The sequence below is a fragment of the Sitodiplosis mosellana genome, unplaced genomic scaffold (assembly GCF_009176505.1).
Source record: "Sitodiplosis mosellana isolate CC-2019 unplaced genomic scaffold, AAFC_SMos_1.0 Smas_scaffold_76, whole genome shotgun sequence".
In the NCBI taxonomy this organism is placed as follows: domain Eukaryota; kingdom Metazoa; phylum Arthropoda; class Insecta; order Diptera; family Cecidomyiidae; genus Sitodiplosis; species Sitodiplosis mosellana.
This window is the reverse complement of record NW_022595318.1, coordinates 81,499-95,594: the sequence shown is the minus strand read 5'-3', so window position 1 is coordinate 95,594 and position 14,096 is coordinate 81,499. Positions and strand designations below refer to the sequence as shown.

Genomic DNA, 14,096 nt, shown 5'->3' with positions numbered 1-14,096 from the left:
CAAAGATAATTTATTATGAGAACGGCTTTATGTCACATTTTTATTGAGCACCTCTCTTGTTTTTATTTTCTACACTGCTTGGCTGCTCACTCCAAACGATGCGAATTATAATGCCAAATCAATTAATAATCATAATCATGATCATAATGAACACTCGGACTGGGCCCGAGAGAAGAAGAAACGCCACGAGTTACGCTCATGAAACCGGTGGCGGAACGGTGATGCAAAACAAACGCAAATCCATTAAAAGACTTAAGATACTGCTTCGCAGCCATATTTACGTGAATTCCTTTTTAAATACGGCGCGCTAACTTTGACGAGAGGAAAAAGACTATAATGCATGGATGCGTGTGAATATCCACAATTATTACGTTTATGATGTTTAAACGCTCGTACTTTACATGTCTGCACTGCCCCCAACCTGCACACCGACAATTTATCGCTCTGGACATTTCGGTTCTCGGTACGATGAAGTAATCGTCACTGCAGCATTAAATTCAAATGGCAGTTTTATCAAGTTTACAACATTATTTTCACTTAATCACCATCTGCCACTTACCAGATGCTAAGCCATAGCTTACAAATGATGCAAGCGCTGGTCCACCGTTGTTCAATACATTGGATTCGCATTAAAATGCAACCAAAGCAGAAATTTCTTCCATTATATGCCTGATTCCGCCGCAGTACTACTTGACAATCCACTGTTCTGCCAGCGAAAATAAAATCGACACCGAATTTTCAAATCTCAGTCGCAGAGAGAGAGGAAGTCCAGCTTTCGATTCAAATGCGTAAACTTTTTCATGCATTGGAATTCTTTTGCTGCATCGAAGCAGCGGCAAAATCTCTCACGTTTTCATCACGAGAAAGCCATTCAAATGAAGCGCTCCAGTTTTTCGCAAGCTGACGACACTTCAGTACAAACATCATTTGAGCGCTCGCAGCGCCACGAAATCTCGTATCATTTTGTATTGACTTTTCGATAGTTCATGAGTTCGCCGTAGACTTCGTCAAAACGTGTCGTCCCTTTGGTTTTTCGTTTCCAACATTCAAATCACCATTTAGATAATTTGCAAATATTTATTGCATTGCGAAACCGTCGACGGCACAGCTAAAAACGCTCTTCCCAGGATGCGAAACAGCAACAGAAACTACAGATGAAGCCTCACTCGATCTCATTGAAGAAGAAGAAACAACAACCGAAACCAAAGCCATTTTTATCAGTTTCGAACATCTTTGTTTTTATGTGCTTACAACTTGCATTCATTTTTTCTCTCTCTGTTTTCGGGGTTGTTTTGTGCAGCCGAAATGAAAATACCAGATTTCTATTGATGGCAAAATAGCAATATTCACGCACAGAATCACATGAAAGACATACACGCCGCATTTCAGACTCTCTGAGTAGATCGCTATTTTAAGTGAAGCCATTTTTCATTGTATTCAATCGAATCGGTAGCGCAATGTGACTGCCGTGTTTCGTTCGCTTATCGCTCGTTTTACTCGTCGTCTTCTATATATATTTCGTTGTATTTGCATTCTGCATTGATTAATGATATGCGAACCGTTTTTAATGTTCATCGAAATCGCATAAATATATTATTGAATCCCGTCCGTATCTGTGGAAATGCAGTACTTTGGCGAGATTGCGCGCGCTCATCTTGCTTACATTTACAGATTTATGAGATAGGCGAACGAGAGAGAGTTTGCCAGGTCTGAAAACATACGCCCAGAGGTTGTTCAGGCTTCCTTATTGCCACTGTGTTTTGGCAAGTTTTTGATTCCAACAAACTCCGTTTGGTTGTTTGCTTTTGTTTGCAACTTTTGCATCGATTTCATTACAATATTGAAATGTAAAATTTCTATTGAATTTTTCGGGAAAATTTTCATTCTACGGCCACAGCCAAGCGCAGTTTGTGATAACAGGTTTTTGGACAACAATTGGAGCAGATGATATCGAGGCAGCGTTGATCAATTGTTACAAATCGAAAGCCCAAGTTTTGTCATTAAAATCGATTGCAATTTTTGAATCGGAAATTTTGTCGAAACAAAACACAAAACTATTCGTAGCACCAGCACAGCATCTCGATGAATTGTATTCGCTCCCTTTCGGGCGCATTCAAAATTGGCTGAAACAACACGAAACAGTTACTGCCCGCTTGACTTCCTTTTCAATATATATTCGTTTTCTCTTCGCGATATTTGCATATCGATCGGGCAAATCGAACAACAGGCACACAGAAAATTTATCTATTTTTCATGTTTCATCCGACGCGCGCGCGTACCGACAATCTTCATTTTGGTGTTCGTCTTCGTCTTCGTGCCATTATTCATGCATTTCATTTTGTCATGCGGATAAAATGCTCTGAATTCTCTGTGTCGTTGGGCTGTGCTGCGGTAATGATGACGATCGCCATGATCGATTGTAAATTTGAAAGCGCACACCACAATGAATGCCATTACCATTCATGGCTGAAAATCGATGGCGACGAGTGTGATGATCGATTTCAATCTGAAATTGAAATTTTTCGCATCAGAAGCATTGTTGTTTTGTTGTTGTTTCTGTTGCGATTGATTCAATGCCAGTGCCAGTGCCGCCATTCACGTATCAAAAAGTTCAATTATGCCACAAACTACAAATCTATCTTTCATCTTGTCATCAGTTGATCGTGAGCCTGCGCATTCGCATTATTGTTTCATCTCTTGTCTTGGCAGCTCTTTTTCCGTACACACCAGCTCCAGTCGTTTGTTGTTGATGACGTGCTATGTGTTGTTCTCGTTGTGCAAGGCTATCTGTTTGCGATCGCAGTGATACATTTGCCATGTTCTTTTTGATGAATTTGATTCATTGGCAGCAACAATCGTTTGTTAAAATTTTCTCTTCTGACCGTTTGCCGTTCGCAACATTTCACTTTTTGCTGCCGGGGCAGTGTTAGTCGCAGCGATGTGCCCGACATGCAACCAGTAATCTTTAATTTTAGTCGATAAACACACAGAAATGCATTAAATGAAATTTCAGTGTTTCATTCATTCCACTTTCTGTATCTCGCATCTGCTTTGCTGCATTTTATGCTCATTTCGACTTCGGTTCGCATCATTTTCTGATGTTCGAAAAGGCATTAATTGTGCATTTCATCTTTTTTGTTGTTATTGTTAGTCTGTGTGGTAGTAGGGCAATGCGTTTGCATCATTAGATAGCCCGTTTCACCATTTTACGGCGAACATTTGAATTCGATGCACTTGCAGGTTAATCGAATACGAACGCGATTGCCATCGAAACGCATCTCTCAGACACAAATCCACTTATTCGATTTATCGTTAGTGTCTATTTCCTGTTGCAATTGGCTATCATCTTCTTTCAAATAAACTGCGCGTTTTTATTATGAGAGAAAAGTCAATGGGAAAAAAGAAACTGACTCGAGACTATCTAACGATCAGGAGTGAATACAAGCAAACCGATTCACGTAACTGTTTTTATATCACGCATCAAAACAGCAACAACAAGAAATGCCATCTATCGCATGCATTCGAGGCAACGAGGCGTCTTTCGAATCCGTTCTTCATTCATAAAATCGTGCGTTTGCCGATTCGTCTCCTAGTTTGGATTGATTTGATAGTCGCAAAAGGCAATCGTACAAAGAAGAAAAAAAAAAACCAGAGATGAAAATAAATGATTACCCACTTTTTTGATGGAAAACTGATTTGATTTCAGGTATTTTTTAGGCGATCTAATGAATTGCTCAAACGAAAAATCATCTGAATACCGTCCATTGATCGGGCTGTGGGATTTGAAATTGATTTTCTCATTGTTGAAATCGCTTTGAATCTTTTTTTTTTATTTTCATTTTGCATTGAAATTCCAAAACCGTTATACATTTCAAAGCCACCGAATGAAATTGTTCAATCCGTTCCGTTTTTCTTTCTGCGGAGAGCGTACGATCGGTTTTTGAACGCGTTTGCTCGTTCATTCGTTCGTTCGCATTCAGCGCATATAACCATTATGGATCGCATCACTTTATTCGATATTGAAATTAATACACTTTTCGAATTTGCATACAATCTATTCTTTGTTTACTCGGTGTATCATTTTCGAAACGAATGAAACGAAAAGATTAATGAACAAGGCGAATGAGCCGAGATGATATCCAATTATGAAGAAAAATCCGAATGAAAAACTTTCCCTTCGGATTCGATTTTTGAGTCGCTGACTTCACGACAACAGATTTAGATTTCGTTTTAATGCCTTGTAATGCCTTGTCACTGGTAATGAGATCGTCAACTTTTCAAATATGGAAATATTGTGCACATATGCCAAATGCGTTGCGACATCCTCTTTGTTCATTGGCTCTGTGTTCGTGTACATATTCTATTGGGAGAAAATATGTTAACTCATTCCAAATTAATGAGGCGAATGTGAATTAAGACACGGAATAACTTGCTTATAAATTTCGGTTTTATACTCTATTTACAATAGGGATTAGTAGTTTCCTGTCCAAAAAAAAATCACTATGAAATGATACACTTTTTCACTTCCTTGCTTACACCCAGCGAAAATGTCACGTTCCAAACAAAAGACTGCATGGAGATTTCGAAGCGATTTTGGTTAGTTTAGGTAGCAGCAAACCAACAGGTCGAAAGTCTAGAACAGCACGAGCGAATTGAGTTTGTACCATATTTTATAAAGAGTAATCAATTCTAAGGAAATTCATTGCATCGAACACGAAATCATGAAACTAAATAGAAGCCAAAATACCAAAGTGGAACCCATATTATTTATACCAGAGATGATGAATATGAGCACGCGTTCGGTGCTCTCCTTTGTGCTTGTATTGCCCGTACGCTTTAATACATATTCATCCATATTCAATAGTTAGTTATGTATAAATGTTATTTAGATTCCATAAAATTTAAATATTTTATTCATTTCGTATGATTTGTGGTCCGTGTATTCGCTTCTGGTCTAACAGTTGCATTCGTCGTTCTTTCAAATATTGTTTAATTTATCATGTGTTCAACTCGAAAGACCCATTGATACATTGTGTTTATATTTATTGTTTGACAGTGCATCGAATAAATCAGTTTCCATTTATCCACTTTGCGGATCTATTCTGTTTAACCTTCTAACCGTCTTGTTTTGAAAAAATAGTTGCACAATAAACTTGGAGCATTTTCTCAGTTTTATCTTCATTCTCGGTTATCAAACGCGACGTTCTCGGAATATGCTTCTAATATTTTCTGCATTTGATACTCTATTCGGTTTTCACTATTGGATTGTTGCATCCGTTTGATCTACATTAAGTTTGCGAATCGTTTGCTGTTCATGCATATCGATTCTTCGGTGGTTTAGCTTGAATCGAAAGTCGTTGTTATGTTCGTGTTGATGACGTGCTTTGCATGCCGATCATTTAATTTCAACAATGAATCAAAACGAAGAGCGGCTATCATTTCAACTGAAAAATGATTTTCTCTTCATTTTCAATTATTTTTGCAGACAAGCACATACATCCGTGCATGTATTCAGTGCCTGAAAAACAAGTGTGAATTTTGATTAATTAGCAAAGAATGCGGGAAATATGTTTACACATTTTTTTCCGTTGCAAAAATGGAAATCTAACCGACTTTGTGGGTCAGGTGGTTTGCCGTCTGCATATTTGGTCAGCAAATTGATCTTTAATCACACAAGCTCAGTTTATTGTTTTACTTTTTACACTTAATTAATGATGGTGATAGTACGAAATGAATGGCTGCTGTTGCGATGTTGTTGTTGATATGTAACGCACATTGAGAATGGTTCCATCGGCGCCAGAGCTCCATCATCTACATCTGGTAGCTTTACGCCAATGCGTTCACTTGTATGTTGAGCTGGTTCGACATGCAAAAGAACGCCCGACGGAATTCACCTATGAATACTCATCTTTGTGGCGAGAGAGAAATGTATGTAATTCGAAGTGATAACAGTTGTGCTCGTGACTGCATCGCAAGAGAGCCAAATCGAGTCGCCAGTTATCTACGCAAAGTGATCAAAGCGTTCATTTTTCCGCTTGTTCGTGTTTCAATACATTGCGATCATTTCTTCTGAGGCTATGCTAATTTTGTTCGTTTGCGCACACTCTTTTGCTCTCTCTCTCTCTCCTTCATCATCCACAATTTTTAAATTTTGCAAACATGGATGGAAATACTCACTTTCTTTGGCAATTTTCATAGTCATTAAAATTGAAGCGATTTACACGAAAATCGTTGCACTGCTTATTAAAGTATTTAAATTCAGGCCATCGAAAAAAAAAATTAATAACGGTAAAATGGTACGGAGATGGAAAACGGAGAAAAGTTTAAAAGAAGAAGAAAAAAAAGGTGTACGATTGGACGATAGAATTTGCAACTGTGAGTCAACAATTGCAATTGGAAGAAGGATTGTGCATTGTAAGTGTCAGTTATTAAATGTGTGCTGTTTTTATTTGGTTCGTATGATATGTGCTATGCTAGTATACTTATTGATATGCACGAGTTTCGAATTTCGATAATCCAATGGCAAAAAATGCGATTCCGTGGAATAAGTTCGCCGCAGTTGTTTGTGTGTTTTTTTCTCTCTTCTTGTTGTTGTTGCAACAGTTTAAGCAGAGCACACGGGCGCACGGCACGACACAGTCTTCATGCAGAAGAGCTCAGTGCAAGCGAAAAAAAAATGTGAAGCCAACTGTCGATTTGTGAAGATCCATGCATCTACACTTTATTCATAACGTTTTGCCAGAGCCAGAGTGGTCTTCTTTGCCAGTCATATATGAATATATATCGCATTTCATTTGCTACGGATTTCATACTCGTTGATTATTATTATGCCTTTTCTCTACTCTGCATACTTTCATGTTCGATCCGGCAAATGAAATGGGCAGAAAATGCAGGCAGAAAAATATTGCCATAGTTAAGTGATTGCGGCATTAAGTGACTTCGGCCAAGTCGATAGAGAGAAAAGTGAAGCGCGGCAACGGCTATGATTCGTGAAATAAAATAAAATGTAAATCGAAGACTTCTTCTGAATCGATTGTTGCAGCTGTGCCGAACAGGAATCAAATAAACTAATGAAAACGAAGAAGAAGAAGGAAAAAACAACAACAACAACAAAACCCACGACCGCATCAAAAGAGAAGTAGAAGAGTAGAGATGAAAAAAAAACTATCAAATAAATAAATAATATCTAAAACTCGCTAATAATCTATTTAAATTGTAAGTAATCTGCAAACGGCACGATTCGAAGCAGAGATTCACTTCGCGGCACATGCTTGCAATTCATATTCTTTCATTTGTTGAGCATCCAATGGATTTTGTAGGCCTCTTCGTATTTCTTCTCTCTCTCTCTGCTCTTTTTTGAATATTTATCGAAGTGCTTACGGCAAATGACATAGGCTTGGACCGTGTTGTGCATTTTATGTTGCAATCCATCGGAATCATACATTTTTAGAAGTCGCTATAATTTGAGCTATTTTTCGTGTTTGAACCGAAAACTTTAGCCCGAGCCTCTCGGCTCTCTGCGGCCGTGTAGTACCTCTGGATGTGTTATTTAACTAAGTACTCAATGAACAGTAGAAAATTTGCAAACGAACCGTGGCACATTATGTTTGAAGCGAAGAAAAAAGGTTACATACAATTGCATGAAGAAGGAGCATGCATGCAAGAGGCTATGGTCAAACGTCATTCGTCTCTCTATGCTCCATCATACATGCATAGCGGCATTAAGAAATTGTGTTCCTCTTAAATCAAAACGAGCGATTTATTCACTTACGCGGGCATCATAGTACGGCAAATTTATTCTGCAATTAAGTCCAGCTCTAATGCTTCATATAAATCTCCTTGAACGACATATCATAATTCTTTTCTTCATAAATTCCAAAATCGTCCATACACTTCATGGGCTTTTGTCGGCTATTGCCATAATTTCGGCTACACGCTTGCAATAGAAGACTTTCAAGTTATTCACTGAAATCATCTTCAATTAGCAGATTCTACGTTCCTGCGGCTACCTTTCAATTCATTCAAATATAGCCTCCGTTGTTCGATCGAATATCACTGGAATTCCATTCGTATGCATTTTCCCTCGTCCTACAGCATACTTTAAAAGCATTTTTCTTTTATTTATTTCACATTACAATCTTCTTCATCTATTCTGGAACATCGTTTTGTTTCATTCAATAATTTATTTGTGAATTTCTATGGTTCTAGTGATGTCTAATTGATGGTTGGAAAGTTCGTTAAGGTTTACTCTGCCATTGGTGTTTTGTAGCATTTTTTCTCCACTCATAAATTACCACCATATTAGATATTATACACAATTCAGGTAATAGTCACGGAAACTGTTAGCCAATTACCTGAAAAAAAGTTACAGAAAACTATGAATGTGATCGAAAAGATCGGTGATCGCCAAATCTATCGGTAAAATTACTTTTTTCCTAGAAAAATATGCCAAATTCCAAACAAAAAAGAACATGACCATCAACTGAGTCAATTTGACTGTTAACTCTTCGAATAGAGTCTTTGTGAATGGCGTTAGCATTTCAATTGGAAAGAAAACTGTAGCAAATTTGTGATTCGTCTTCGTGACGATCCGAATACAAAGCATTGCAATCTTGATTCCCATATGAATGTATTACGCAATTTGAAGAAGAAAAAAAATCGGATGGCATGTCGCTAATGGACCTGTTCACCGTTTTACTATTGAACCATTGATGATTTGGGTATTTATATTATACCAATAAAGAAAAATGAAGACAAAAAAAATAGAAACGTAAAATTTCGGTGGAATCAAAAAAATCAGCCCTTCTTCATGTAACTCAGAGTGACATGCATAATAAGTTGATGACAAAAAGAAAGACATGGAAAAAGTCTTCTTGGTTCGGCCTTAGAAGTCCAAAGAAAATGTGAGATTTCAAGATATTTTTTTTTTCTTTCATTCTCTAAATAATCTTTTGTCATGCGTTGAATGGTTTGTGCTGGATGGGATGGAGTAGCCCAAAGTACACGCGCCGCGCAATGTACGTGTACATATAATTTTCAACGATAAAAACGGTCATCACAATGAGATTTCTTTGTACTCTGAAAAGATGTTTCAATTAGAGTCTAATAAATAAAAAAAAAGTACAACACTTCCTACTACATCACACTGAAATCAAAGAGCTCCAAAATTATTATTGTTTGTGGGACAATTGATTGTGATGATAGACCCATGACATGACTGACATCGCCGAACGAACGACTGACAATTGTTGCGCGAGAGAGTTGAAAAAAAAGGTTTTTAAATCTATCCAATTCATAGTGTTATCGAGAGAATTGGCTCGATTTTTGTATTTCGTCTGGCGTGACGGTTCACATTTCGTGATTGACCATTGCTTTCATTATTATATGTCATCGGTAAACAAAAGAATTATATCTGTTTCGGACCGTGCGTAATCCACAATTGTGTATCAAATCTTCACCAAACGAGAAATTGGGAGGAAAGATGGAACAAAAAAACAACAACAATACCGCTTTTTTTGTTCGAAAGAAAATAATAATGAACAGATTATAACAATGAAGAATGACATTTTGAATCGACAAGTATTCATCATTTAATTAAGCGATATGAAAAACGCCAAAAACCACTATGCCGAAACACACATCTAGTTGAAAAGAAGCCGTGCGACAAAAATAACCGCAAATTAGCGCAATTGTCTGAGAAAACGGTAGAAAAAGTGACATAAAATTTCAGAGAATTCTTTCTTTTTCCCCCCTTTCAACGAGATACCACGGTTTTGCTACACAATATGAACACAAGTGTACAGTAAACAGCAATAAAGCGATAAAAAAGGTACTCGTGAACGAACCAAAAGACAACTCAATCGAAGCCAGTGCTACTTACAAACCTACAAATTAAATTGTATGATATTTTATCGGCACAAGATATTTAATGGAGACCCGTGCTCGTTGTCGGTGGCACGAATCGCACGCAGAAAATTAACCTTCTCAAGATATTTTTATATGTTCAGTGTTTACTTTACCCAAATTAAGAATCAACGTATTTTTATTTTTACACAGTCAATTTAAATTAATGAGATGAAAAATTGGCAGAAAAAAATGAAGAAATAATCACCTTGTTTATGGACGGATCAAATAGAACAAGTAGCATCTATTGCAAATTATTGTTTCACGTCGAATCGAAACGACATCGCCGATGTGACGATGCCAGATCAAAAATTCGCATAATCGCAGTGATGGTGCTGCATATATTTTTTCCCATCTTTCACTTAATTAATGACTAATAAATGTTATAATAAAATTATATGTCGGACGTGGTATAAGTCTGTGATTGTTTTGCCATGTTTGCATTTTCTTTGTGCGGCACGTTGATCATCTGTTGGCATGAATTTTATGACGAAGTCGTCGATGCACGCAGAAATACCGGACAAAAGAAACGCGATAGCCGAGAAGAAGGTGATTTAAGCCACAGCCTCAGCAGCAGAAGAATGATTAGACGGTGGACACGTAAACTGCACAGTGTTGTTGTTATCATGAATGCAAATCGATGTTGATGTTTTACACCGGCTGTCGTCGTTGTCACCGTCATCATTCGTTTTATTCAAACGCACATCTATGCGAGCAGCGAAAAAATTTAAAAAAAAAAGAGAAAAAAGCACAGAGTCAAGCCAAGCCAATGCTACGCTCATGAGCATGGATGAAAGAAGCAGTAGGAAGACAGCAAACAAAACCATCATACACAGACCGCGAAATCAAAGTCGAAACAGATAACTCGCCAAGATACATGACATAATTACATGACAATTAAATGCAACACCTAAAACATTTTGCAAATATAATCATAATAAGTAATCATAATTGTGGTTGCGGTTGTCGCATTAGTGCGACACAATCATATTTCATATATGAAGTCTGCGCATACCAGCCGGGCAGACAAACTCGTATACGCACACGCATTCCATGGCACTTGGAAACGGTATTCTCTCTCTCTCGATCTCTACGTTTAATTAGTGCACTTTCAAGTACTATTTAATCGACGGGATGGGAAATCGGCTGATGCTCATTTCCACTTGAATTGAGGCGATTTTACAGAAGAGAAATCAAAACTATTCTGAAGTGACCTCGTCATTTTTTTTGGTTTGGTTTGGTTTTGATATGTAATTGAACATTATCATACCGAGGAATCAACATTCCCGGACTTTTGAGTTCCATGAGCTGAGCATACAATGTTTGTGTGTGTGGAATTTATGTGAACAATCTCTTTCACTTTGCTGTCAAAAGTCGAGCGCGAAGCAACGATAACTGCCTAGCATTATTACATATTATAAATTCATTCATTCAACGTCATGTTAAAAGACTTCTGCAATGATTTTCGATGTCGCTGCTTTTCCCCCATTTTATCTTTCTCTCTCTCTCTCTCTTGCTTTTCATTTTAGCACTCTGATTTCTCTCTGCCGCAGAGTTTTGCGCATTTTGTGACTGCATATTTCGAATTTTGTTGTACCTTTTCTCGCTCATCCGAGCTGAGTGCGAGCTCAATTCCTATGATTTACTTAAACATTCATCATTTTATTGTTCCATAATTCTTAGTTGTTCCTTTTTGGCAGCGTGTACACACATCTCACATGTCATTTTTCATAACTTTTGATTTGTTTTTTTTTTCTTTGGCTTTGTTGTTGTTGTTGTTTCTGTTGCTGCTGCTGCTGCTGGTGGTATCTTCGTTTCCGCGACTCTCTTCAGATTCATCCATCGTTTCTGTCAATCTTTTGTGAATTGTTTGGAGCAAAGTGCGCACGGCGCAGAGCTTCTGTGGTGTAATCATTTTGCGAGGAAACATTTTTTAAAACAAGAATCCGTCGGACATTTCATTTAAAGTCATTAATTTTTCACTCTGTCGTTGGTCACAAGCTTACGTACAAAGAGCAATCGAGCGCACACAATAGACTTGTAAGCGGGTTGTACCAACAACTGCGTGAACAAGGCACACACACACACACATACCAGCAAAAAAAAAGAAAATCGTTTCAATCATGAATTTTATGAAGGGAAAAAATACGGTCAAAACATAGGAAGAGGCATTATAAAAATGCACCGTAAAACTGATGCGAAACTAGTACCACGTTGAGTGTAAGGGAATTCGATGCGCTTGCACCAGAGTGAAATTGCAAGAGTAGCGAAAATAGTAAAGACAATTTAGAAGAGGAGAAAAAAGCCACACTGCTCTGCCATAAAAGCCCGCGCGCAATCGTATTTTGCCAGATTTTATGGAGTCTCCCACGTCCTATCATCATCAGCATACGTTAGACACACATGCACGTATAGACATATATCAAGCGGCATTTTTTGCCACTCTCGCCCGTTGTGGAACATTCATGTGCGAGGTAAAGTGTTTGGCCGTTGTAAAATCATTGATTTCATGCACCATGAATTCAATGCTGTTCCGCGCGCACACACATTTCATTCATAAAAAAAAATTAAAACGTTTGAGCATTCAACACCAAGTGCATAATATATCATCTTCAATTACAGTTTACCATAAACATTTAATGCCTTCCCCGGTAAACACAAACTCACCGCAGACATATTTTCAACTTCTGATTTAACAGCACCGTTCTTTTTTTCATCGTCGTCGTCGTCGTCGTCTTCTTCTCCTGGTGTTTTGTTATGTTGTGTGTGAGCACAATTGCACAGAGAGTATTGGCAATGACATGCAGCCAAATCCACGATTAAGGAGTGAACTAAACGATAGACAAATGACATGAAGTTTTATTTCGTATATAACGAGAATGAGTGGAACCGACAAAACGAAAAACCACAACATTCAAATTACTGTCTGCACATTCATTCGGCGAGGGGGAAAAATTGAAACAATTTTTATGGATATTGTTGCGGAGCGCTCCGTTTAGTATGCACAATAGAGGATCAGCGACCATCCATTGCACACACGCGCTAGCTCGTGCACTGATGACGATGACAACGACAACAAAACACATTACGACACAAAAATTGAAATAGTTGAAATGTTTATTATTTATACCGTAAATAACATATTTGGTGTAATGGCTTCGAATTTAATGGGCCTGTAAATATTTCATTAATCATTGTTCTTTTATGCAAAAAAAAACGGTGATCGGCGATGGTGAGCCGATGAATGTGGTAAAGCACATCGAACGCTTTAGAAACAAATTTATCAATACACGAAGACATCTGTGGCTGATATAATTGCGGTGTTTTGAAATCCACACATAAATTTATTCAAAATACACAGGCATAAAGTGTGCCATAAACTGTGGCATATCTAGGCAAAACAATGAGATAACAAAAGAGAATAATGCGAAAAATCATTAAAAAATCAATTGAAAGCATCAAAATTTTTAATGGAGCAATCATCTCTTGATAGCGGCCGAATTGATCCAATACTCCATCCCGTATACATGTCACGAGTGCACAATGCACATTCGATCTAAGTGAAAATAAAGCAATTTTATCACTTTTCCTTCACTACATGGTTCCACTGCGTAATTGATTTTGTAGCCCCACATATCAGAATCATTTGTAGCGCACATTTGCGCTTTCGAGAGACGTCGAGCATATTTTTTGTCTTTCATTTAAAATGCAATAGCTAACACGGCACACGATGTCATGCTAATTTAGCGATCCGCCTACGCACGCAGTGTGTGTCCCAGCGCAATTTTGCATAATTGATTCTGATCGGTATTTTAGCCTGCCATTAGAGCTGGCACTCGAATGCGAGATGAGAGAGAGAGAGAGAGAGAGAGAGAGAGAGAGAGAGAGAGAGTTTAGACCAGCGAACAATGGATCGTTGAAGAGTGTTTGCTCCGTGTTCGAATTAAACGCCGAGGCCCACACAGTTTTCTGTGTTCAAATCGAAGAAATTATGGCCGTTCGCATTGCTATTGTGCGCTATGGCTGTTGTTTAGGCTGAGCCTCTAAGCGAACCGTTGTTGTTGCTGCTGCTGTCTTCTTGTCATATGTCACAGCTATTCGAATAGCCGGACACAATTTTTCGACGATTTCGACCAACGGAACGTGGTGGGTTCAGTCCATTTTCCAAAATAAGTTGTAAAATGTATTAATTG

At 38.0% G+C, this 14,096-nt stretch overlaps 1 protein-coding gene across 1 annotated transcript in view; it reads left to right on the top strand.

Annotated features, from left to right (window-relative positions):
• Positions 1-14,096, top strand: part of LOC129570750 (probable cyclin-dependent serine/threonine-protein kinase DDB_G0292550) — a 58,726-nt gene that overhangs the window by 27,788 nt on the left and 16,842 nt on the right. The gene's annotated exons all lie outside the window — the stretch shown is intronic.